This window comes from Belonocnema kinseyi, chromosome 7 (assembly GCF_010883055.1).
Source record: "Belonocnema kinseyi isolate 2016_QV_RU_SX_M_011 chromosome 7, B_treatae_v1, whole genome shotgun sequence".
NCBI lineage: Eukaryota > Metazoa > Arthropoda > Insecta > Hymenoptera > Cynipidae > Belonocnema > Belonocnema kinseyi.
Genome location: NC_046663.1, coordinates 111694386 through 111719925, shown reverse-complemented (window position 1 = coordinate 111719925; position 25540 = coordinate 111694386). Strand labels below are relative to the sequence as shown.

The window sequence follows — 25540 nt, the reverse complement described above, 5'->3', positions numbered from 1 at the left end:
GCGAGACATGGACTTATCAAGAAAAAGATAAGAGTAAAATTAACGCAATTGACATGAGATTCATGCGCATAATATGCGGGAAAACCCTGATGGACAAAGTAAATAACGAGATAATTCTAAAAGAATGTCGTGCAGAGATCATTTACTCCCCTAGCATTCCAAACACCCAGTCTCCATTCGTCGCCTGAAACATGACCTTTAAATTTTCCGTGCGCATGCCTTTTTGTCATTGAAAGGTCCAGTCCTTTCCGAGGCTATTTTGTAGTTTGTATTATTTATTGTTTAGATTATACGCCTAACTAACACCTTTATGCAATAAGTTTATTTTCTGAGACGAAATCATGTCAAAGTTAAGTATCAAACCGACATATGGTGGAGATTGTAGTTCTAACGTCAGTCCCACCAAAAACTTCAGTTAATAAGAGAGGGTTAAAAGAGGGGGGGGGGGGGGGGGGAGGTAGAACTGGAACCGAGAGAGTCGTCTTGGGTTTTTGTTTTTGTTTTCATGCTTCATTTGAATTATGGATATGCGATAAAAGAATTATTAATATCCAAAGTCTCTCGGTGTCTTTAAGTAATTCAAAATAATATAATTAAAAAATAAATTCAGAAAGAAACATTCAATAATATATTTTGAAAACGTTTTATGGAGATGTTCCATCAATATCTTTGCCAATATTGGAGCAACATTGCGCAGCAATATTCGAGCAAGATTTTGAGGAAAGTTTTCACACGGATAAAGCAAGCGTAATTTCACTATTCTTTTGAAATGTTGCAGAAATATTCTTGACCAATATTGCCTGGGTCGGACATTTAAATGTTTTTTGAACGTTACAGAAATATTTATTTTTAATGATGCCAAAGTTTTAAATAAATATTCTATCAATATTTCTACAATATTGCGTATTATGAGGGTTGGAATAAACTCGTTTTGAAAATATCTTATTTGAAATGACTTTTGATTTTTAATGAATTTTCTGTTGAACGTATATGGCCACCTTGTTATAATATCTCAGAAATTCAATGAGCTTCCACGTACTTTGCTGTAACGGATGGACAAATATTATTCTCTTAGCATACAGGGCAACGAAAGAGTTAAAATTACATTAAAAAATATTATTAACTTTTTTCTTCAGGTAGCATCAACGATTTCAGATTTTTAGAACTTGTTCTTAATTTATAGACTTTCACGAGAAACTTAAAAACTTGCCATTTAAAATCTCAAAATTGTGAGCTAACATTGAAATCGTATAAGGTGAAAGAGTATTGTTTTTTGAAATAAAGAAGTATTTAAGTTACTCTATATTTTCTAACTTTTATGTCACTTTCTGTATTTTTTTATGTCAAGTTTTTTTAGCCTTTTAGGAACAAGTATATCGCCGTTAACTTCTATACACGAACAAACAAAGTACAGCAAGGCATACAGAGAAAAGAGAAAGAGGGAAAGATAAAGTAAGTATCAGGGGAAAATAAAGGAAGAAAGAGAAACCGAGAGCTATATTTCCTCTTAATCCGAATCGTATGTTTAAAACGCGAAAGTTTCGTTTATACTCACCAAACATTTACAAAAAGGATTTTAATGAGGCAACTATCAGCAAGCACAGCAGCGGGATCGGCAGGAACGGGAGCCCCCTATTAAATATAAAAAAAATTGCAATAATTTGGGCAGCTGAAAGCCGTCTCACGTGATTACGAAATCGAAATTTGGTTTTTGTTTTCAATTTACAATTTTTGCAATTTCTGTGATACATCTTAATTTAGGAATCCATCTTGAATCCAGTAGCTGGATTAAAATAAAATTCTTCGTCCATAAAGTACGATTTTTGATCTAGTCAATTTTTTCATTTTTATTCTGATGTGTAGTTTTCTTAAATATTTTTAAATTGATCAAAATATTTCGAGTCTCAATGAGAAGTGGGTCATTTAAAAAAATCTTCAGTAAAGGTTTTCACTGAATTTCCATAAAGTTTTCTGTGGTTAGTAATTCAATTAGTAATCCATGATTACTAATTCAATTAGTAATTATCTTTTCACTAAATTACTCACTTACAGATGAAAATGACGCACGGTAAGAGAACTGCTATTAGCATCGTAAAAAATAATTTAAAGGTGTCATTTTAAAAAAAATTGCCATTTTGATAATTTTTCAGAGGAAACATAAGCGTTTCCAAAAATCGTGTTTTCAACTTAGAAAAGAATTTCCTCCAAAAAAATTCCAACAACATATCATTTTATAATAATATGTACATAATTCCCTAATTCCATATTGTATCTCAGTTACTGAGTTCCATGTATTAATATTTTCACCTGGGTTTTTACTAAATTGAAAAAAAAAACATATTTTTCTCGTTTTCAACTCGGTTTTCAAACTGTTTTGAGAAACAATTTTAAGAATAAGAACAAAAATAATACAATATTTATGTATGAAAATAGAACCGGTTTCACTGATAGTTAATAAAATACACAGTGTCGTTCCTCTAGTAGCTTTTCATGCTGAATTAAAATCTGACCATCATTTTTTGGCTGGTGTTAGATTTCTGAGATTTTTTGCGCTAGAAGTGAAAGTAGAAATTTCTTTGTCCAAAAAGCATTACATTATTTGTATTTTTTAACGAAAACCTAATATTTACAATAAATTTAACAATTTTCGAGGTTAGCGCAAAAAATCATGAAAGAAACGTTAATTGTTTTTTTTTCAATTTGCGCCTAGTCGTACTGAAAAATTGGCGAAGCTGAAAAAGGGAATGGACTATTCACTAGACAAACTGATAACAATTATTTAATTAATCATCCTGAATTTCTGGACGGCAAGATACTTATTTTTTCAAAGGTATAAGCTCAGTTAAATATTACTTTGTTGTATACTTCCGAAGCGACACGTCCTCTTTCAGAAATGCATAGGGTCACGTTTTATTAAACAGTGATTTTTTTCATAGTTTTCACTTTAGGCATGAACCAAAATAATTATTAATACGCCTACAATTTTGGCAACAAAGTGTTGTTTAAAAGAACATAGAACTTGTCTTTCTTAAGAAAATATGATAAAAAATGGATGCAATTATGTCAGTCAAAGAATAATTTGTTTCATGTCAAAGGATTTTTTTAACTACACGGAGAAAAAAGAAATGTAATATTTACTTATCAAGAAATGTAGATGGTTTCTTGAAACCGTAACAGCATAAACTGCTCATAATAAGGGGGAGAAAATGGCAAAATCACTTAGCATTTCGTAAATGTCACAATGAAATTAAGGTTAATTTAATGCTTATCCGTTTGTAAAATAAACATCTATTCTCTGGTATTACATACTGGAAGAAAGGTAAAATCCACTGAACCGATATTAAAATAGTGGTGCAGTGAACATTACCGAAGGTTCGGTACATGCTACCGATTCGATTGGTTTACTTAGCTCGTCCCTAAAGTCGAAACAACGCAACCTATCTGCGCGGATCACCAGGTGAATTCACGGCGCAATAGGCAATGGATGGATTGGATCACGTAAAAACATTTCTTGTTGACATTTCTGTGTCAGTTGTCACATTACACAATATTACCACTTAGCACGGAAGGGATTTTATAAAAAATAACACAATTTTGGACGGCACAACTTCTTCACAGAGACAGATCGCGTACACTTGAAAGTTTATTGGAACAGGACGTTTTTGTTTTCCGTAACGGTTTCAGCTGACTTCTATGGATATAAGGTAAATCCGAGAGCTTTTGTTGGGTGCCGCGATGGCATGGGCGTGCATTTAGAAGGCATTCTCAAGGTCGCCACCTCAGTTACAAATGCATTTCGAATATCTTCGAAATTTTAGTGGCTAAGACAATTTACTTGCGTGCTTAGGTTTATGTGTTCGAATCCCCCCCCCCCCCCCCCCCCCCCCCCCCCCCCCCATTTCGTGCGAAATTTTAATTGTATTATAAACGTTGTAACTTTTAAATACCGATTAATTATAAGTATATCTGAATATATATATATATATAAGAGTTTAACGTGCGCTTATTTATTAATTATTTTTTAGCAATACTTTTTCACAATTTAAAGTGCTGTCTAAACTATAAGTCTATACCGTTAACATATAGCATAAGCTAGATCTCTTTATATTATTCGTTAAAGTGACATGATAATTCGTAATTGCAGCATCGAGGAACTGTAAAGACAAGCCACTGGATCGGTAAAATCTACTGATCCGCAGGTCAGGTATCCATAGAACAGTAGGAAAAGTAGAGTGAAATGCAAAAGTCGATTCCAGATGAGATAACTGTTGGAAAGTATTTGGGCAGGTGCGTGGAGCATATTCTGAGTTTGCGTCAGTTTCAAAGTGACGGAAAATGTATATGGGCGGGTTGTAAAATAAAAAATATCAGATTTGATCGTTTTTTATAATGGTTTAGTCGATATAACTCGTGAACGATGCGTTTAAGGGCATGTGATTTACAGACATGAATTTGTTCAAAACAAAAAGATGAACAAAATTCATGTATGTTGGATTACAAAATTTTTTATTTTCATTCAAAAATAAACGTCGCTTTTTGCCTTAAAATTAGGGTCAAACAAATAATTACTTTTGGTTGTTAAAAATGAAGTTAAACATTTGAAAATATCATGATTACATACGTTAACATGCTATACAACAGCAAAAATAAATTGGTGAAGATTCATTTATTTGTTGTCTGACAACGTAATTGTTAATTAAGGCCTATATATTTTTAGAACCATTTTCAAAATAGCGTAGCGACAAAACTAGCAGTCCCATATTAATGAAACCGGTATCAAATGGAAGTTTGATGGGTTTACTTTCATAGTCTGTCATTTTGGATATCTTTTTTTCATTTTTATTAATAATTATAGCGAATTGAAAAATAATTTAATTTTTAAGCTCATAAACAATTACATTATCTCGGTTTTTTTTAACGGTAGGAAAATAAAACTGACGACATTTAATAGCAGACCTGAAGACCTACATTTACCAAAAAAATAACCTTGCTAGGACCAATATATTTGCAGTTATTGTTACCTAAACTTACCTGTTAATTGCAGGTATGCAATTGTAGGAGTAGCAATAAAAAAATGTTATTATGCGTTTTTAAACCATTTCTTATAGTGCGAAAAACTTGGATCAAAAGTGAACGCGCTCAATTCAAAGCTCGTTAGAAAAAAGAATTCGCTCTATCTTCCTTGTTTGTGAACGTAGAAAGCTCATTCAAAGACTTTTTCTGACTACTTTTTCCCGAATAAACTTAATCTTATGTCAAAATTTTAAAATGTTTACAAATATAATTTTTATAAACAAATTGAAAAACATTGATTATTTCCCTTGCAAAATTCATTACTTATTGATTTAAATAATATTGCATAATATTACATATTACATGTTCAAGTAAATTTCAAACATTATTCGATTATTTTTCTTATTAATTAGTTAAAAAGTTAATTTAAAATGTACTTTAGCGGCTTCATTTAATAATTAACGACTTACACATGAGATTATTTTAACATGTAATATTGATAAATCAATAAGTAATGAATTTTGCAAAAAAAAATAATCAATGTTGTTCAATTTGTTTATAACGATTGCATCTGTCGGATAAAGTCTCTGAATGAGCTTTCAACATTTACAAACAAGGAAGATAGAGCGATTTCTTTTTTCTGGAGATATTTGAAGTAAGCGCGTTCCCTTATGATGCAAGTTTTTCGCACTATGTTTTTATCAGTCCAGGTAAAACCTGTCACGTTTTTTTGTACATTTTATTTTTTTTATAATAAACTGCTCATAACAAAACATTTGCCATTACACCACTAAGAGATGTTTTAAAAACACATAATAACATTTTTTTATTGTTACACCTACAATTGCATACCTGCAATTAACAGGTAAGTTCAGGTAACAATAACTGCAACCGACATAATTTAATTGTTGATAAGCTTAAAAATTAAATTATTTTTCGAGTCGCTATAATTATGAATAAAAATGAAAAAAATATATCCAAAACGACAGACAATGAAATTAAACTTTAAACTTTCATTTAATACCAGTTTCATTTATGCGCGACCGCTAGTATTGTCGCTACGATATTTTGAATATTATTTTAAAAATATGAAGGCCTTAATTAACAATTACACTGTGAGACAACAAATAGATGCATCTTTACCAATTTTATTTTGCTGTTTTATAGCATCGTAAAGTAAGTAATCATAAGATATACAAATGTCTATCTTCATTTTTAACGGTCCAAAAAATTATTTTTTTAACACTAACTATAACGGAAAAAAACGTACAGTTATCTCATCTGGAATCGACTTCAAAAAAATTCATAAGTTTTTTGTCTCTTCCTGCTGGTTTACCATCAATGATAGTCATATTTAGTTGCCAATAATTGCAGCGTTTACTGAACTGTCGTATCGTCCATATACGTACTTAGAAGATCAGTAGATTTAACTTGATTTTCAGTCAAATATAAGGTTCTTTTTTCTGCGTGTACGTTTGGTCCGCCTGCTTAGTTTAAGATGAATTTGGTTTTTATATCGGCATTTCAAGTTCAAATAAATAATATATTCTATTGTGTTACCTTTTATACTATTATACGCATTATTTCATCATCCATTTTCTTTATTTCTTATTATGTAATATTTCACATTGCGTTCGTCCAATAATTATAGAGTCGAGAAGTTAACCATTGTTTAAATCTTTCATGAAATCTTGTATAATTCCTGGAAATATTTGCAATTCTTTAAAGTTTTTTTATAATTTGAACATTTCTTTTTATCCTTTGAATTTCACGCATATTTTAAATAATCTCATGTAATCTCTTTGAAAAGTTTTTTATTTCTGAAAATCTCTTGAAATCCTTTAAAAACTGCGGAAACCCTCTAAAATTGTTTGAAATTGCGTGTAATATTTCAAATTCTTGCGAGATTTCTTAAAATATGTGAAATATTCATTCATTTTCATTCATTAAAAATGATTCAAAATCGGTGGTAATCTTTCTAAATCTCTTGAAATGCTTTTAAATATTTTAAAAAGCAATTAAAATGTCTCAAAACATCTTAAAATCTTTAATAATATTCAAAAATCCTTTGAAAGTTTGATAAACTTGTTTGAAATTTTACGATATCCTTTAAAATCCGTGGATATACTTCTAAATATTTTAAAATCTCTTTAAATCCTTTCACATTCCAATAAATCATTAAACACTTTGAATCTCCTGAAATCGGTTAAAATTCTTTGATATCTTTGCAAATCTTTTGAAACCCTATGAAATTAAAATCCTTAAAATCCTAGAAATCCAATTAAAATTGCCTGACATTCTACAAAATTCAGTAAAATAATTCAATATGGCTTAAAAATCTTTGTAAAATCCACATTCCGCCAAATCCTTCGGTATCTGTTAAAAATTCGTAAAATGTCTTGAAATCGAATGAACCTCCTTGAAGTCACTTAAAATCTTGTAACATCTCATGGAAATATTGAGATACTCTCTGTAATTGTATTAGGTAAATTCATCAAACTTATGGAAAACTATTGAAATCCTTTCAAATCAGTGGAAACCTTTCCAATCTTTTGCAATCTCGTTTACAGAGGAAAGAATTGATGCATTGTTGATATGTTAAGTAAAAACATGAAATCTTACATAATAAGGGGGGAGTTAACATTTATTTAAATTATACTTACCTAATTAATGGCCGTCTCCGCAGCACTAAAAAGTTTTATTTGTGGTCTCTTATAAAATATAGAGGATTTTAAATAGATTGATCCAATATCCTAAGCTTCTGTGGAGTAAAATTAAGTTTGAAATTATTAATAAAATAAAAGTTTTTCGTGAGATTTTTGGAAATTGGGCGTATTATATAGATAACGAAATACAAATAATATTAGTAATTATTGCAAAACTCTGAGAACCACGAAGTTTTTAAACTGCTTCTTGCCTTGCGGAATCTTAGGATATTGTTTGATCTATTTCAAATTTCACACAAGTCATGAAGGAGCTACAATGAACCTTTTGTGTGCTAGGCTGTTTTATATTTCCAATTTTTTTTAATTCATTCTAGTCTATGTTTACAATTATAAATTAATTTTGTGAAATGTTCTCCAGGTAACGGATAATAAAGATCCAATTCAAATTAATGGGCGAACTCGAACCATTTGTGAAAGACACGTGAAATGACACTGTGCAATCAAAACCCACAGTTTACGTAATTCCGTGCTACTGGTGAAATGAAAATACACGAAAGAGCGCATAAATCCTGTATAATGTACCTGTTATCAAACTTCACACACATAAATATGACTTATATATTCCCACACATCAGCATTCTTTCTGACACATATTGGCTAGGTCGTGATAATATATTCCTGTATTCTTTTAAAAATTATAGTTTGTTAGTGTCTTTGTATGACACCAGACCCGCGGTTTTAGGCCTTGAAGTTTAGACCTTCCTAGAACTACTGGCCCAGGCAGTGTCGCAGCTCGCGGGGTCGACGAAGGTTTTGCCATGCACGCGAAACCGCCAGTAGTGAGAGGACGTTTGCTGTTCAAAAAGAAATCTCAGCTCGCAGGCCGTTCTCGAGCAATCGTGCAGGCCAGTTCGAAAAACGTGGTTTTCAGAAAAAATCATTTAAAGTTATCGTCATTCGCGGTCGCGAACGGGTTGCACAACATGACGCGACAAAAAAATCACATGTCCCGCAATTTTTCGAATGTAGAGGAAAAATTTTACACCGGTATTTCTGGAATTTGATCAATTAATGAAAAAAAGATGAACAAATTTTCTGAACCATTTATATATAAGAAGGTCCCCTTAACAAGTAATAATATGATTGTGGAGGCTGCTCTGATAGAATGGTTTGAGATAGAATTCCTTTAGGGAGAGTTGTGTCTCGTAACCCCCTCCACTAGCCGACGCGAAACCGGTATCGGAAATACGTAACAAAGCTCGAAAACTTTGAAGTTTCCTTTAGGAAGAGATTATATGTCATAATATATTTCCGTGCAGTGTTTGTTGGGAAAATAAGATTTTTTAATGAAAAAACAATGGTGCCGTGTTGCATCTCTTATTGCCGTAATAGTTCTGGCCAAGATTTTTACTTAGGATAAATACCAAAGGATCCTGCGTTTAAGCAATTATCGATAGAGAGTATTAATCGAGATGATTGGATACCTCACTTGAAATCTTTTGTTTGGGAGGTAAGATTTGAATTTTCAAAAAATAATGTAATAGAACACGGAAATGTACCTTATTTGTTTATGATTGTTGGTACATTTTGACTGTAACACGTGGGAAATTGTAAATAATAAAAGAAGACTAAAATTGATTTCTGGATTGAGATTCTGATATCAACTTTGTTTTGAAAAATATTATTTTGGTCTTCTCTAGGATTGAATTAAATGTATTTTTAATTTAAATATTTTAATCAAATGTGTTCAACAAAGAATTCAATTTCTTTGCTTTACTTCATTAACATTATTATACATTTTTCCTCTGTGTGTTGTCTCATTTGATTTTTTTTTCACGGGAACTCGAACATTTGTAGTATAAGTTTGAGTTTAGCCAATTTGTTAATTAATATTTCAAAAATTCATGTAATTAAAAAAATTACTTTTCACTTTGCAATAGTTTTGAATGATCGAATCTAAATTATTATTCTCATTATTATTTTTATTCTACTTACTATTTCTTAGATGTGACAGCAGTTTTCGAACAGCCTTAAATAATAGGATTTTAAAAAATGTATGCTTAAAAAAAGATTATTTACTTTTTAAACATTCTTAATTGTTACACCTACATTATTATTTTTTCATTATATTTATTTACTATTTAATCAGTATCTGAACATTAAATTGGATTTAAAGTCGCGCCAATTTCAAAAGCGGAGTAAGCAGTGACATAACTCTCCCTCGCCCTCCATCGGGCGCAGTTGGCCTGAAAATCCAGTAAAACACTTTTTTGGGCGCCCTTCCACCTCCTTGCGGCCAATCCAAGCGCTCCTCCAAAAAGTTTTATGTTAGTAAAAACATGCGTTTAATTTTTTAAAAATGTTTATAATCGCTTCTTAAAAATTAAAATTAATCGCTTCTTAAAAATTAAAATTAATCGCTTCTTAAAAATTAAAATTAATTGGGAGGGGTGGGATTATGTGGATGGCCTCTCAGACCGTCTGCACCTGATTTTGTTCCGTTCAAAGGTGCGCCCGACGGAGGGCTAGAGGAAATTTATGTTAAGAAAGCGAGAGACAGATGCCGCAAACGTTGAAATGAAGTAAGCGGGAGAAACATTATTTTTTACGTGTAAAGGATTGCTGACATTATAGTTTTTCTTCACCGTAAAATTATTATATGTATTACACTAAAAAAACTAGTTGGTTAGGACAACTAACAAAGTAGTAGGCCCAACTATTTTAGTTTGTAATATATGCCGATGCTATTAAAGTGTACCACTTTATTTGTTCTCGCTACAACTTTCGGTGGTAGGTACTACTTTCAGGTAGGTGTGCTTACTACTTTTAATAGAAAGCGTTACTGCTTCAAATAGTAAGTCTTACTATTAAATTAGTTATTTTACAAATACATTAGTTGATCTTACTACTTAAAGTAGTGTTCCTTCTTATTATATAAACTTATATATTATTACTATTTAATCTTATATTTTCTTATTATTCATATAACTATATCAATCCTGCTGGCAAGCTGAATTGTCACAATGATGTATTTATACAAGTTAGGGTACTTTTCACGGAGGCTTGTTTTGAATTATTCGTTGAATTTATTAGACACATCGAATTCGCTTCTAGGGTTTCAATCAATCAAATTAGCTATAAACCAACAAAGTAACTTGATATAAATCCTATTAAAAATATTAATTCCACGATTATTTCAAAACAGATCTTCGTGAAAAGTTACCCTAAGCGCAGGCCGTAGAGGACGCCATAAGGATCTATACGATGCTCTTAAATATTCTTCACGTGTTTACACATTATACGTAAAGGTTCAGATTAAAATAGTGATCATCGAAAACATTATGAAAGTAGTGTTATGGATATTTAATATACACTCCCATGGCCAGGAATTCACTCTGGCACTTCACAAGTAAGAAGAAAACACATTAGCTTGCAGCCAATCCAATCAAGACTTTATTTTATAGGCTCGCAGCTGATACACTAACCGACGCCATCTTTGGTGGCAGAGAGAGAGAGAGAGACCGAGAGCACAGACGAATGCACACGTTGAACCTGTGACGGGTAGGTCAAGAATGCGTTCCCTGTGCACATAGCACAGTGAGCGAGTCGCGAGCGTCGTTGCGCAAGCGCGAAGAACATGGTGTCAACCAGGCGCGTAGCAGCAACTTGGTTCACTTTTGGACTGTTTACGTTTGGATTCCTCCGATTTAGGGCTAAGGCTATCTCCAGGCAACCCCCGGTTTCGTGTTTTTTCTAAAATAGGAAATATTTAGAGTAGCGTAAGAATAACAATACTAGAACCTTCTTATATGTTGAAGTTGGGTAAAAACGCTTCAGAAATTTGAACTACATTAAAATTTAGTGAATGTTGGTTCAATTGTCAATGCAGTCAATTAGACTAAACGATGTTTTTAAACCATTCGCAACGTTTTTTTATCCACTTTCGGTAAAAAATCGTCGTTTTTTTGTGATGCAACATAAATTTCAGTGAATTTTCACTGATTTTTTGTGCATTTTTACATATTGAAATCCTGAAATATTTATGGGTCACTGAATCACATTAAAAATACACTGAATTCTATTGTAAAAATACAGAAATACTCCATTTTTTGGAATCATGCTAAATATACAAATTTGATTAAAGAAATTTGAATATATGGGAATTACTCTGAGAGTTATAATTTTTATTTTAAATAAGAAAAGAGATTTTTCGTATCATATAATTCTTCGACCGTTCTGATGGAAATTATTTTTTACATTTCTCAGTGATAAAATGATCAATTCTTAACTTTTTAATGCTTGTACAAGAAGAAAACGACATCGCAAGAATTACAATATATACCGTAATTCCTGCGCTATGTATCGTAATTATCACATTATAATAGCGTAAAATCGTGATATCATACATTGAAAGATTTTACATTATATTATTATTTTATTATATTATATATGCGAGGGTTCTAGTAGTGGCCAAACGATGTTGCGCAATATGAGAACGTACAAGCAGGTTCCGGAGTTTTTTAGAATATTATATAATATCCTAAAAAGCTCCGGAACCTGCTTGTACGCTATCATATTGTGCTTTATTTCAATACAGAGGTTTTGCGATATCATTGTGCAATATCTTTTTCTCCGTGTAATTTGAAATTTTCAAAATTTAAATATATAAACATTTTAAAACTTCAATATTTTTACAATGCAATAACAATTAATTCATCTATAAGGTTTCCATGATTTGCTTTTCCCTCTGTTATTAGAGTTTTTTAGTTACTTTTTCACTAGTTTGGAAATTGACATCTTATCAATTTTATTATTTCTAAGATCAGTTTTATTTGACATTGTGGAATCTCCAATCGTATCTAAAAGTGGTAGATGTCCGAAAATTATCATTTTAAATCCCTTTATTTTTTAATTTCGAACTTTTAGAATTTAAGATTGTTTGGTTTTGGAAGCCTAAAATATTGTAATGAATATCGAATAATATTTTTAGTAAAAAGGTAAACTACATCTTCATAATATACAATATTTAAAAACGAAATTTTATCGATAAATATATTTATTTGTTTGAAAACTTTTTTGATACATTTTTTTAATTATTCCAGATTTTTAAAATCTTGGAACAAGGAATCGTGTCTATTTTTGCATCAACTTTGATCAAATAAAAATTCATGTAATAAAATAATATTCACTGTAAGAAACCGATGTTTAAATATACCAAATTTTCGGATTCTGTCCAGTGTCAGGAGTTTCCTGCAAACAGCTTTGGTCACAAGTCGGGAGTATCCAAACGTAAACAGTTAGGGCTGCCTGAACCGTTTCCAATTGAAATGCATAATATTGCGCAAAATACTCGACTGATTCCTCGCACGCGGCGGTCCTTCCGAGGAGAGAGTCGCAACCGTCTCTTGGAAAGGTATAAGGGAACTGAAAAATGGCAATTGTGCAGGAGAGCGAAAAAACATTGTGTGAACTCAAAACCACAATGAAAAAAAATTCGATTGAGCTTGTTCCGAGCTGACATGTTGCAACGAAACCACGATGCTCTCTCCCGGACACCCGAGTATCATCAAGCGAGGGTCAAAATCTAAACCCATCACAAATATTCATGTAATATCCGTTGAGGGTCTAAAGTCAAACTGTTTATAAACATACCTGGAATATTCATCATAAACATATCAGAAATAGAGAAACTAAAAGAAAATCGAGATTCACGAAAACTCAGTGCTCAATATAATACATCATACTAGCATAACTTTTGTTTAATTTGACGAAAACAGTTTTTTAAATTAATAGATAACTCCTTTTGTTTTTTAATGTAAAGCATTTCCATAAATCGTCTATCTCGTATTACCGTCACTATGTCAAATTTCAACATTATCGCAATGAAAATCATGGTCAAGATTAATAAGCTCCTAAGGCACTTCTCGTTTTCGGGACTGTAGGGGAACGCGATCAGGAAGTATTAGATAACCCTCTCTTCTGCGTCAAGCCGCGTTTGGCGCAGTAGGCGCAACCGGCCGCGTATGCATGTGCTTGAGATAAGACAATACCTCAGTAGGAAGAGTAGAGTGACATGCAAAAGTCGATTCCAGATGAGGTAACTGTTGGAAAGTGTTTGGGCAGGTGCGTAGAGCATATTTTGAGTTTGCGCCAGTTTCGAAGTGACGGAAAATGAATATGGGTGGGCCGTCAAATAAAAAATACCAAGTTTGACCATTTTTTAAATTGGTTTAGTCGATATAACTCGTAAACGATGCGTTTAATCGGCATACTTTACATGAGTGAATTTGTTCAGAACAAAAAAATGAACAAAATTCATGCATGTAGGATTAAAATTGTTTTTATTTTAATTTAAAAATAAACGAATAAACGTTGTTTGTTGCGTTAAAATTAGGCTTAAAAATAATTTTTTTTGGTTGTTAAGAATGAAGTTAGACATTTTTACATGTCATGATTACATACTTCACGATGCTATAAAACAGCAAAAAAAATTGGTGAAGATTCATCTATTTGTTGTCTCACAATGTAATTGTTAATTACTTGTAATTGTTAATTACACATCACTGTGTCATTTTACAAAAGTGTGTGAAATTACATCCTCTAGCGATGTAAATAAAAGAACAGGCGAACAGCTGTGCAATATTAAACACTCGATAAAAAGAAAATTATACATTCGCTTGTACGAACTTTACATTCAGAAGGGAAAATTTAGTCGCAGCGTGTAAAAAAACCATGCGTCGGTAAAATCACTTTGCTGTGATTGAAAATTACATCGAGATTTTTAATTTTACCAAAAATCTGTAATTTTACCCTGGCGGAAACTTTAAGATTTTTGATTTATCATTAATTGAAAATTTATAATAATGAATCAAATAATATGTGAATACGAAAGCGGCTCTCGCTTTCGTTGTTTATCAATGCCTTCTCTCTCTAATTTTGAAGAAATTTACAGCTCTGTTCAACTTTTTGGACAGCTTTCACACAAAATAGATAAAATTCGATCTATTCCTATTTTGCCTTTTACATTTTCTGCTATTGGAACGGAAAAATGTGGTTATTCAAAACGTATATTTCATAGTTTTGTTACAAACTATTGAAACATCAAAACATACCCATATTATCTTATGTGTTTTAGGTAGGTGGTAACGTGCCCGGCTTGTGTTTCTTCAATATCATGAAATTATACGAAGTTTGAGCTTCGAGTGTTCGAAACCTGTCGCCCTAATCAATTTTATTTTATTTTATTCTGTCACAAAATGAATTTTACATTTTCGTGTGTAAAATTACCGGCCGAATTGGAATATCACAACAGATTCAATTGTAAAATTCATCGCTAGGTGGATTCTTACAATTTTTCGTAAAAATACTCCGATACACGAGGGTCCTTTTATTTACATCTACCAGAGATGTAAAATTCAATAGATTTTTTTACAGTGTTGGAAAATAAAATTGACGGCATTTAATAGCAGCCCCGAAGACCTTCATTTACCAATAAAATAACCTTGCTAGAACCAATAGATTTGCAGTTATTGTTACCTGAACTTGTCTGTTAATTGCAGTTATGCAATAGTAGGTGTAGCAATACAAAAAAATGTTATTATGCGTTTTTAAACCATCTTTTATTGGTGAAATGGCGAATGTTTTGAACAAGCAGTTTATTATAAAATAAAATAAAATGTACAAAAAATACGTGACACCGATTTTACCTTGACCTGTTAAAATATAGTGCGAAAAAATTGTATGGAAAGTGAACGCGCTCACTTCAAATCTCTTCAGAAAAAAGAAATTGCTATCCAACTACTTTTTCTCAACTAAACCGAATTTGATGTCAAAGTTTAAACATTTTTACAAATGTAATTGTTCCAAACAAAGTAAAAGACATTGATTGTTTTTCTTGCAAAATTGATTACTTATTGATTTAAATAATATTACATGTTAAAATAATCGAAATTTTTTTGAAATTTGTCCTTTTTTTACATTTTTTAGAGGAAAAAATGTATTTTGTTTGAAAATAATATTTTATTTATAATTCGTTTATTACATTTTTATTCGTAAGATATAAAAATTAATCAATGTGTACACTTTCATCTTTTTTATTTCATACAAAATATACAATTGGGATTCACAAATTGAATTGGCTTTCCTAGATCCTTGTTTTTTTCGATGCAAGTGGTTTTTCGATGTTCTGTCTAAGAGCTTGCTCATTTTTCCGCATTTAGCGATGAAATTCGGCACACAGTCATATTTACTCATGCGAATGTCTCTGTTTTATAAACGAATCTTTGTACAGCTCAGACTATCAAATATACATATTTGCCGAATTCTGATTGACCGTGGAAATTATGTTTTTAATATTGAAGAGAGATGTACGATTTGCCACCTCGATAATTGAGTCAAGTTTCTTCAGCTTGATTCGTACGAAAACCTGCAGTTTCAAGTAGCACTCTTAGTTTAGAAATTAATCTACGTTTATTTTTATCTAACGACAAAAATTTGTCTTTGCTTACTGTTATTTTTGTATCACTCCTTACAGATGAAGCGGCAGCTCAACACGCATCCAGAGCATATTATCAGATGAAAAAGTAATTTAATAATCACATGGAGTGAACTTATTGGGGGTGGAAAGTAAATGACAAAATTTTTTTGCAAATGCACAAAATGTTGTACGGGAGCTTGTAGCTGTGTGAAGAAAGGTATCCCGTGTTCCGAGTACTGTAGTCACTGTAATTGGGAAACTTGTAATTAAAGTCAACAAGATGAAAGTATTAACATCGAAGTCGGTTAAAATTTAAATACTGTAAGTGCTGATGAAAGATATGTTCAAAGTATGTATAAGGTATGTGAAGCAAGTATGAGGAATGTGAAGAAATTAATAAGGACGATGATCTAGACGAATCTAGCTTCGATTTTCCAAATTTAGCATTTAAAAATGTTAAAAAAGATAGCATAGATGCAACAATTGATGAGATGCTTACAGATACAAGTTGAAACGACGACGTGCCGTTGGGTAGAAAAAAATGCGTTTACAATAACAGCGTATAATTTCCATAATAATAAATCGCGATTTTATATTCTGTATAAAATAAAAAATATATAAAAGTGTACACATTTATTAGTTTTTATATCTTTGGATTAAAAAATTTAATGAACGAATTATAAATTATAAATAAAAAAAGAGAGATTTGAAGTGAGCGCGTTCACTTTTGATCCAAGTTTTTCGCGCTATATTTATACCTGTCCAGGTAAAATCTGTATCACGTTCTTTTTGTACATTTTATTTTTTTTATAATAAACTGCTTGTACGAAAAATTCGCCATTTCACCAATAAGAGATAGCTTAAAAATGCATAATAACATTTTTTTTATTGCTACACCTACAGCAAATCTATTGGCCCAGCAAGGTTATTTTGTTGGTAAATTTAGGCTCGAACATAAATGGCACAATGGGTCTGTCGCACCCGAGCGTATTCAAACGTGCATTACACAGCCTGTATTAGATATTTTTTCTTAAAATTTTTTTCTGAAGTACTTTATAATGTCTTTTTTGAAACGTAATTGTTTTTGTAGCAATTAATTAATTTTAAATTAGTTTTAAAAAATCGTGAAAAAGAAAATATGAAAAAATGCGTTTTTTCACTTATGAATTCATAAGTCATGTTCATTTCAATATTAAGACCTAAAAATTTAGTACGATACTCTTGAGATACTGTACTTTAAGGAAAAAATCATTATTAAAGCAGGGCTTTCAAAAAAGGTATTTATTTTAAGTTCATGGTATGCATTTAATGAGGTATTTATTAAATTCATAATTTTCAATGTTTGGAGCTAATTTATTTAATTGCATCAAATTAGTTGTATGAAAATACGTACAAAATTACGAAAAATATATAAAACTAATATTATATAATATAAAAGTTACTTTGTTTTCTGTGCACATTCCGCATCTTACTTTCTTTTCTAAGAAAACACGTTGAAGATCGTTTTCCAAATTAGGATGTACATTTTTATTCAACATTGCAGACATTGCAAAGCGAATGTCCTAGCGGATAGTGGCAATTGCCAACCTATGGTGCAACATCGGCATGACCCAGTGAGCTTGACAAATTGAAAGGCATCTATATATGAGAAAAATTTATGACATAATCGCAAGGAAAAAATTATTTTATATAAGATGATACACCTTCTTCGAAAATAATTAAAAAAACACGAAATTCACTTTAAAACTTTTTTTGGAAAAATCTGTTTTTCTATGGTTAATGGCATAGTGGGTCTGCTGGACCCGGTGTTTACGAGATGTCTACTTTGAGTGACGGCTCAACATACAATGGCGCTTGCCGCACTATACTAACCGACTTCCATTATAGTTAGTGATGTCAACTAACTGTAGATGTCGACATTTGGTTCATTTTTCAAAATTTAGTACAATTAAATTGAACTCGAAAAAACGATCCGGTCCATTGGACCCAGGGCGCCAATTAAGGGTTAAATGCCGTCGGTTTTATTATCCTAGTGAAAAACAACCGAGTTAATTTAATTGTTTGTAAGCTTAAAAATTAAATTATTTTTTAATTCTTTATAATTATTAATAAATATGAAAAAAAATATATCTAGAACGACGGACTATGAAAGTTAACCCTTCAAACTTACATTTGATACCGGTTTCATTAATGTGAGACTTCTATTTTTGTCGCTACGCTATTTTGAACATTGTTGTAAAAATACTTAGGACTTAATTAACAATTAAATTGTGGCACAACAAACAGATGTCTAACTTCATTTTTAACACAAAAAAATTTAACCCTAATTTTAACGCAAAAAACAACGTTTATTTGTTTATTTTTCAACAAAAATAAGAAAAATTGTAATTCCTCCTGCATGAATTTTGGTCATTTTTTTGTTCTGAATAAATTCAATCCTTTAAAGTATACCGATCAAATGCATCGTTTACGAGTTATATCCACTAAACCATTTTAAAAACGACAGTTTCGATCAGCTGGCCTATTTAAATTACATGAGTTGGCAACAATTCTTCCAATCTGTTTTCGAGGAGAAAGTTTTGCTCCCTCCAACAGTACTACGCGTGTGTAACTATTATTTCGCTCGACGGTGTAAAGCCGACCAGTGAGGGCAAGCGAACGAAGCAGAAATCGGGGAACGAGCAGTGTCGTAGCGAGAAGTGTCGTAAAGTCTACTGTATTAAGAAGTCTGCCAGCCTATCCCACGTAAGTCATCTTAAAAATCTTGCAAGTGATCTTGTAGACAACACCATCCTTTTCAAAATCATCCAAAGGATCCTCGCAACAAGTTATTGATGAATCCATTTTAAATGGTACACGGAAAATAGTATAAAAGAAATATATCCATGTTTACATGTAGCTGAAGTTCCGAACGTTCAGATGAACGAAATTTAAAAAAAATAGATATTTTTTTTCCGAAATTAGCCTAGGGGAATTAGTTCAGCTAAGCATAAAAGTGAGTATTAAACGAAAAATTCTCAAAAAAAATTTATTTTAAGAGTAAAACACCCTAAAATGTAATGCAGATAGGGGCAACACAGAATGTGCCAAATGAACACCTTTATTCACTTTTTTATCCAATAAAAGATGCTGATAATTTACCTTGTTATAGCACAAGTTTACTTAGGGGGCTAAGAGCCGCCGGAAAGAATATTTAAAACCACGCCTAGTGTATCAAAATCAGAAAATCGTCAAAATGAACGCCTTTATACAGTTTTGTTTCGGGTTAAAAATAATTTTAATTTACCTTGTTATAGAACAAGTTTTTTCAGTGGGGTAAGAGCCGCCGGAAAGAATATCTAAAACTACCCGTAGTGTATGAAAATCAGAAAATCGTCGAAATGACCGCCTTTATACAGTCTTTTTCGAGTTAAAAATACTTTTAATTTACCTTGCTATAGAACAAGCTCTTTCAGTGGGGTAAAAGAGACCGGAAAGAATATTTAAAACCAGCCCTAGTGTATCCAAATCAGAAAATCGTGAAAAAGAACGCCTTTACACATTTTTCTTTCCGGCGGCTCTTACCCACCTGAAAAAACTTACTCTATAAGAAGGTAAATTAAAAATATTTTTAACGCGAAAAAGAACTGTGTAAAGGCAGTCATTTCGACGATTTTCTGATATTCATTCACTAGGGGTGATTTTAAATATTCTTTCCGGCGGCTCTTACCCACCTGAAAAAAAATTTCTATAACAAGGTAAATTAAAAGTATTTTTAACTCGAAAAAAACTATATAAAGGCAGTCATTTCGACGATTTTCTGGGTTTCATAAACTAGGGGTGGATTTAAATATTATTTCTGGCGGCACTTACCACCCTGAAAGAACTTGTTCTATGACAAGGCAAATTAAAAATATTTTCAAATCGAAAAAAAACTGTATAAAGGCGGTCTTTTCGACGATTCTTTGATTTTCATACACTAGGGGCGGTTCTAAATATTTTAAGTATTTTAAGTATTTTTAACTCAAAAAAACTAAATAAAGGCAGTCATTTCGACGATTTTCTGGTTTTCATAAACTAGGGGTGGTTTTAAATATTATTTCCGGCGGCACTTACCACCCTGAAAGAACTTGTTCTATGACAAGGCAAATTAAAAGTATTTTCAAATCGAAAAAAACTGTATAAAGGCGGTCTTTTCGACGATTTTTTGATTTTCATGTACTAGGGGTGGTTTTAAATATTCTTTCCGACAGCTCTTAGCCCCCTGAAAAAACTTGTTCCATAAGAAGGTAAATTAAAAGTATTTTTAACTCGAAAAACACTGTATAAAGGCGGTCATTTCGACGAGTTTCAGATTTTCATACACTAGGGGAGGCTTTCAATATTATTTCCGGCGGCTCTTACCCCATGAAAAAACTTTTTCTATAACAAGGTAAATTAAAAGTATTTTCAACTCGAAAAGCAACTGTATAAATGCGTTCATTTCGACGATTTTCTGATTTTCATACACTAGGGGTGGTTTTAAATATTCTTTCCGGCGGCAATTACCCCCCTGAAAAAGCTTGATCTATAATAAGGTAAATTAAAAGTATTCTTAACTCGAAAAAATTGTATAAAGGCGTTCATTTTGCGAATTTTCTAATTTTGATACACTAGGGATGGTTTTAAATATTCTTTCCGGCGGCTCTTACCCCCCTGAAAAAACTTGTTATATAACAAGGTAAATTAAAAGTATTTTTAACTCGAAGAAAAACTGTATAAAGGCTGTCATTTCGACGATTTTCTGATTTTGATACACTAGGGTTGGTTTTAAATATTCTTTCCGGCGGCTCTTACCCCCTTCAAAAAACATGTTTTATAACACGGTAAATTAAAAGTATTTTCAACTCGAAATATAACTGTATAAAAGCGGTGATTTCGACAATTTTTTTATTTTTATACACTAGGGGTGGTTTCAAATATTGTTTCAGGCGGCTCTTACCGCCCTGAAAAAAATCGTTCTATAAGAAGGTAAATTAAAAGTATTTTTAAGTCCAAAAAAAAATTGTATAAAGGCGTTCATTTTGCGAATTTTCTAATTTTGATACACTAGGGATAGTTTTAAATATTCTTTCCGGCGGCTCTTACCCCCTGAAAAAACTTGTTATATAACAAGGTAAATTAAAAGTATTTTTAACTCGAAGAAAAACTGTATAAAGGCTGTTATTTCGACGATTTTCTGATTTTGATACACTAGGGTTGGTTTTAAATATTCTTTCCGGCGGCTCTTACCCCCTTCAAAAAACATGTTCTATAACACGGTAAATTAAAAGTATTTTCAACTCGAAAAAAAACTGTACAAAGGAGTTCGCTTTGACGATTTTCTGATCTTCATACACTTGGGTTGGTTTTAAATATTCTTTCCGGCGGCTCTTACCGCCCGTAAAAACTTTTTCTATAATAACGTAAATTAAAAGTATTTTTAACTCGAAATATAACTTATAAAAGCGGTGATTTCGACAATTTTTTTATTTTTATATACTAGGGGTGGTTTCAAATATTGTTTCAGGCGGCTCTTACCGCCCTGAAAAAATCGTTCTATAACAAGGTAAATTAAAAGTATTTTTAAGTCCAGAAAAAAAAACTGTATAAAGGTAGTCATTTCGACGATTTTCTGTCTTTCATACACTAGGGGTGGTTTTAAATATTCTTTCCGGCGGCTCTTACCACCCTGAAATAACTTGTTCTATGACAAGGCAAATTAAAAGTATTTTCAAATCGAAAAAAAACTGTATAAAGGCGGTCTTTTCGACGATTCTTTGATTTTCATACACTAGGGGCGGTTTTAAATATTTTTTTGCGGCGGCTCTTACACCCCTGAAAAGACTTATTCTATAAGAAGGTAAATTAAAAGTATTTTTAACTCGAAAAGCAACTGTATAAATGCATTCATTTCGACGATTTTCTGATTTCCATACACTAGGGGTGGTTTTAAATATTCTTTCCAGCGGCTCTTACCCCCCTGAAAAAAATTTTTCTATAACAAGGTAAATTAAAAGTATTTTTAACTCGAGCAAAAGCTGTATAAAAGCGGTCATTTCTACGATTTTCTGATTTTCATACTATAGGGGTGGTTTTAAATATTCTTTCCGGCGGCTCTTATCCCCCTGAAAAACTTCTTCTATAACAAGGTAAGTTTAAAGTATTTTCAACTCGAAAAGCAACTGTATAAATGCGTTCATTTCGACGATTTTCTGATTTTCATACACTAGGGGTGGTTTTAAATATTCTTTCCGGCGGTAATTACCCCCCTGAAAAAACTTGATCTATAATAAGGTAAATTGAAAGTATTCTTAACTCGAAAAAATTGTATAAAGGCGTTCATTTTGCGAATTTTCTAATTTTTATACACTAGGGATGGTTTTAAATATTCTTTCCGGCGGCTCTTACCCCCCTGAAAAAACTTGTTATATAACAAGGTAAATTAAAGGTATTTTTATCTCGAAGAAAAACTGTATAAAGGCTGTCATTTCGACGATTTTCTGATTTTGATACACTAGGGTTGGTTTTAAATATTCTTTCCGGCGGCTCTTACCCACCTAAAAAAACTTGTTTTATAACAAGGTAAACTACAAGTATTTTTAACTCAAAAGACAACTGTATAAAGGCGTTCATTTCGACGATTTTCTGATTTTCATACACTAGGGGTGGTTTTAAATATTCTTTCCGGCGGTTCTTACCCCCCTAAAAAACTTTTTCTATAGCAGGGTAAATTAGCAATATTTTTATTCGAAAAAAAACTATTTAAAGGCGGCCATTTCGACGATTTTGTGATTTTCAAACACTAGGGGTTGTTTTAAATATTCTTTCCGGTGGCTCTTACCCCCCTGAAAACACTTGTTCTATAACAAGCTAAATTAAAAGTATTTTTAACTGGAAAAAAACTGTATAAAGGCGGTCATTTCAACGATTTTCTGATTTTCATGCACTAGGGGTGGTTTTAAATATTCTTTCCGGCGGTTCTTACCCCCCTAAAAAACTTTTTCTATAGCAGGGTAAATTAGCAATATTTTTATTCGAAAAAAACTATTTAAAGGCGGCCATTTCGACGATTTTGTGATTTTCAAACACTAGGGGTGGTTTTAAATATTCTTTCCGGTGGCTCTTACCCCCCTGAAAACACTTGTTCTATAACAAGCTAAATTAAAAGTATTTTTAACTCGAAAAAAACTGTATAAAGGCGGTCATTTCAACGATTTTCTGATTTTCATGCACTAGGGGTGGTTTTAAATATTCTTTCCGGCAGCTCTTACCCTCCTGAATAAACTTGTTCTATAACAAGGTAAATTGAAAGTATTTTTAGCTCGAAAAAACTGTATAAAGCCGTTCATTTTGACGATTTTCTGATTTTGATACACTAGGGGTGGTTTTAAATATTTTTTCCGGCGGCTCTTACCCGCCTGAAAAAACGTGTGCTATAACAGGGTAAATTAACACTATCTTTTATTTGATAAAAAAGTGTATAAAGGCGGTCATTCGGCACATTCTGTGTTGCCCCTATCTGCATTTCAGGTACATGATGTTTACGATGATTTTGATTGAGATAATGTTTCAATTTTACATAGTAAAAGTCACGTGATGAAGAGAAAAATTATGGATATACTTTACATGAAAAAACATAAACATTGAGTTTTCGTAAATCTTAATTTTCTTTTACATTCTCTATTTCTTGTGTGTTTATGGTGGATATTTCAGGTATGTTTATAACCTGCGGTTTGTCTTTTTACTCTCACGGGGTATTTCAGGTATGTTTGAGATGGGTTTGCATTTTAATCCTCCATTGATTCTCAGGTGTCAGGGAGTGAGCATCGTGGTTTCGTTGCTTGTTCCTGCCTGCTCAAGTTTTTCTTACCTTGATTAGGGTGCTGTATGAGGGCCGAAACGTTGTTGATTATTTTTTATAAATGTTTTTTAATTGTGATTTGTTAGTAATAAAAATAAAAAAGAGAAGTAAGGGGATTTGGTTGGTTGCTTTCTCATTTGAGTTTCATCTTGTTTATTTTTGTGAAAAAATAATTTTTTCCTGTTCTTTTTTAGAAATTTTTTTATCTTTTTTGAAATTGCAATAGGAACACTTTATGGTGGTTGTTCAAAATTGGGTCTTTGGATTTTGGTTCCATTTTTAGGAATTCTGCACCTTAACTTGATTATTGGACGTTAAATAGGATTTTAATCTCATTCAAATTTCTTGAAGTTTAAAATCTTTATATGTAACGGATATAAAAATATAACTTAAAGGTATTGCTACCATAAAAAATACGGTTTCAAACAAATCCTTTTAACACGATGTGTATGGGAATTTATGAGAATTTTCTAGTAAAATCCCGCATTTCCGGGAAATTGTTAGTAACCTCCTTTTAAAAATATTACGCCTAAACAAAAATTATACGCCCGAGATATCTACATTAGGCATATTCCGAGGGGCTAGTGACTCTCAAATCAGTGTAAACGTTAATATCGAACGTCCACCTTGCTGAGGTTATTGACATTTAAAAAAAACCTTTCGCGCTTTATCTGCTTTAACTGAAACCGTCACAGTCCAAATCGCGTAAACTCATAGTGTAAATACAGTAATTGCACTATGCAGCGATCTGACTTCTAGACTTCTAGAGGACGCTTCTTATGAGCGCTATTTTCACTAACCACAGTGACTCTATTCTCGTCCTTATACGAGTCCTTATATTCATTATTTCGTATGTTTGAGAAATCATTTGAGTTTCATTTCCTATTAGTATTTTCGTCAAGATTTTCGAGTTCTCTTCCTTTCATTAATAATGTATCTGTAAACAAACTTGTAAATATATGGAATTTGTTTTTTTGAACGAGAACGAATTATTCTGACTTACATCTCGATGAAATAATTATAATTATAATTTTAAATCAATATTTTCGACGGTCCATTAAGCTAGCACCTCCAAAACCGAATTTCGAAATTCTTCATAGCGCAGAATTTTGGTATTTTTTTGAGATTTGTTTCATGCGCTATATAAAATTGTTGGACTCTTTTACTTTTTTCAAAAAAGTAGTTTTCTTGTGGACGTGTTACTTTACGTAAACCTGCACTTCCACATCCAAAAATACATAATAATAAAAATCCGATTACACCAGAATTTTGGGCTTTTGAAACCAGCAAACAAAAATTTCAAAAAACAACCCTTAAGTCCAAAAAGCATCCCCTTCAAAAAATTTGAATCGAAAATACCCACAATGATTTTTTGGTTTACACGTGGTCGCACAGTCGATCTACTGTTGTGCCACGTGACGTCACACAGTGGGGTGAAATCGGAAAACGAGGTTCAAAATGACATTTAGAACGCAATTATGCACCGATTTTAGAATTTTTTTTTTTTGAAAAATTCAGAACTAA

At 31.9% G+C, this 25540-nt stretch overlaps 1 protein-coding gene across 2 annotated transcripts in view; it reads right to left on the bottom strand.

The window, feature by feature from the left end:
- Positions 1–25540, bottom strand: part of LOC117177293 (potassium voltage-gated channel protein Shaker) — a 547777-nt gene that overhangs the window by 166713 nt on the left and 355524 nt on the right. The gene's annotated exons all lie outside the window — the stretch shown is intronic.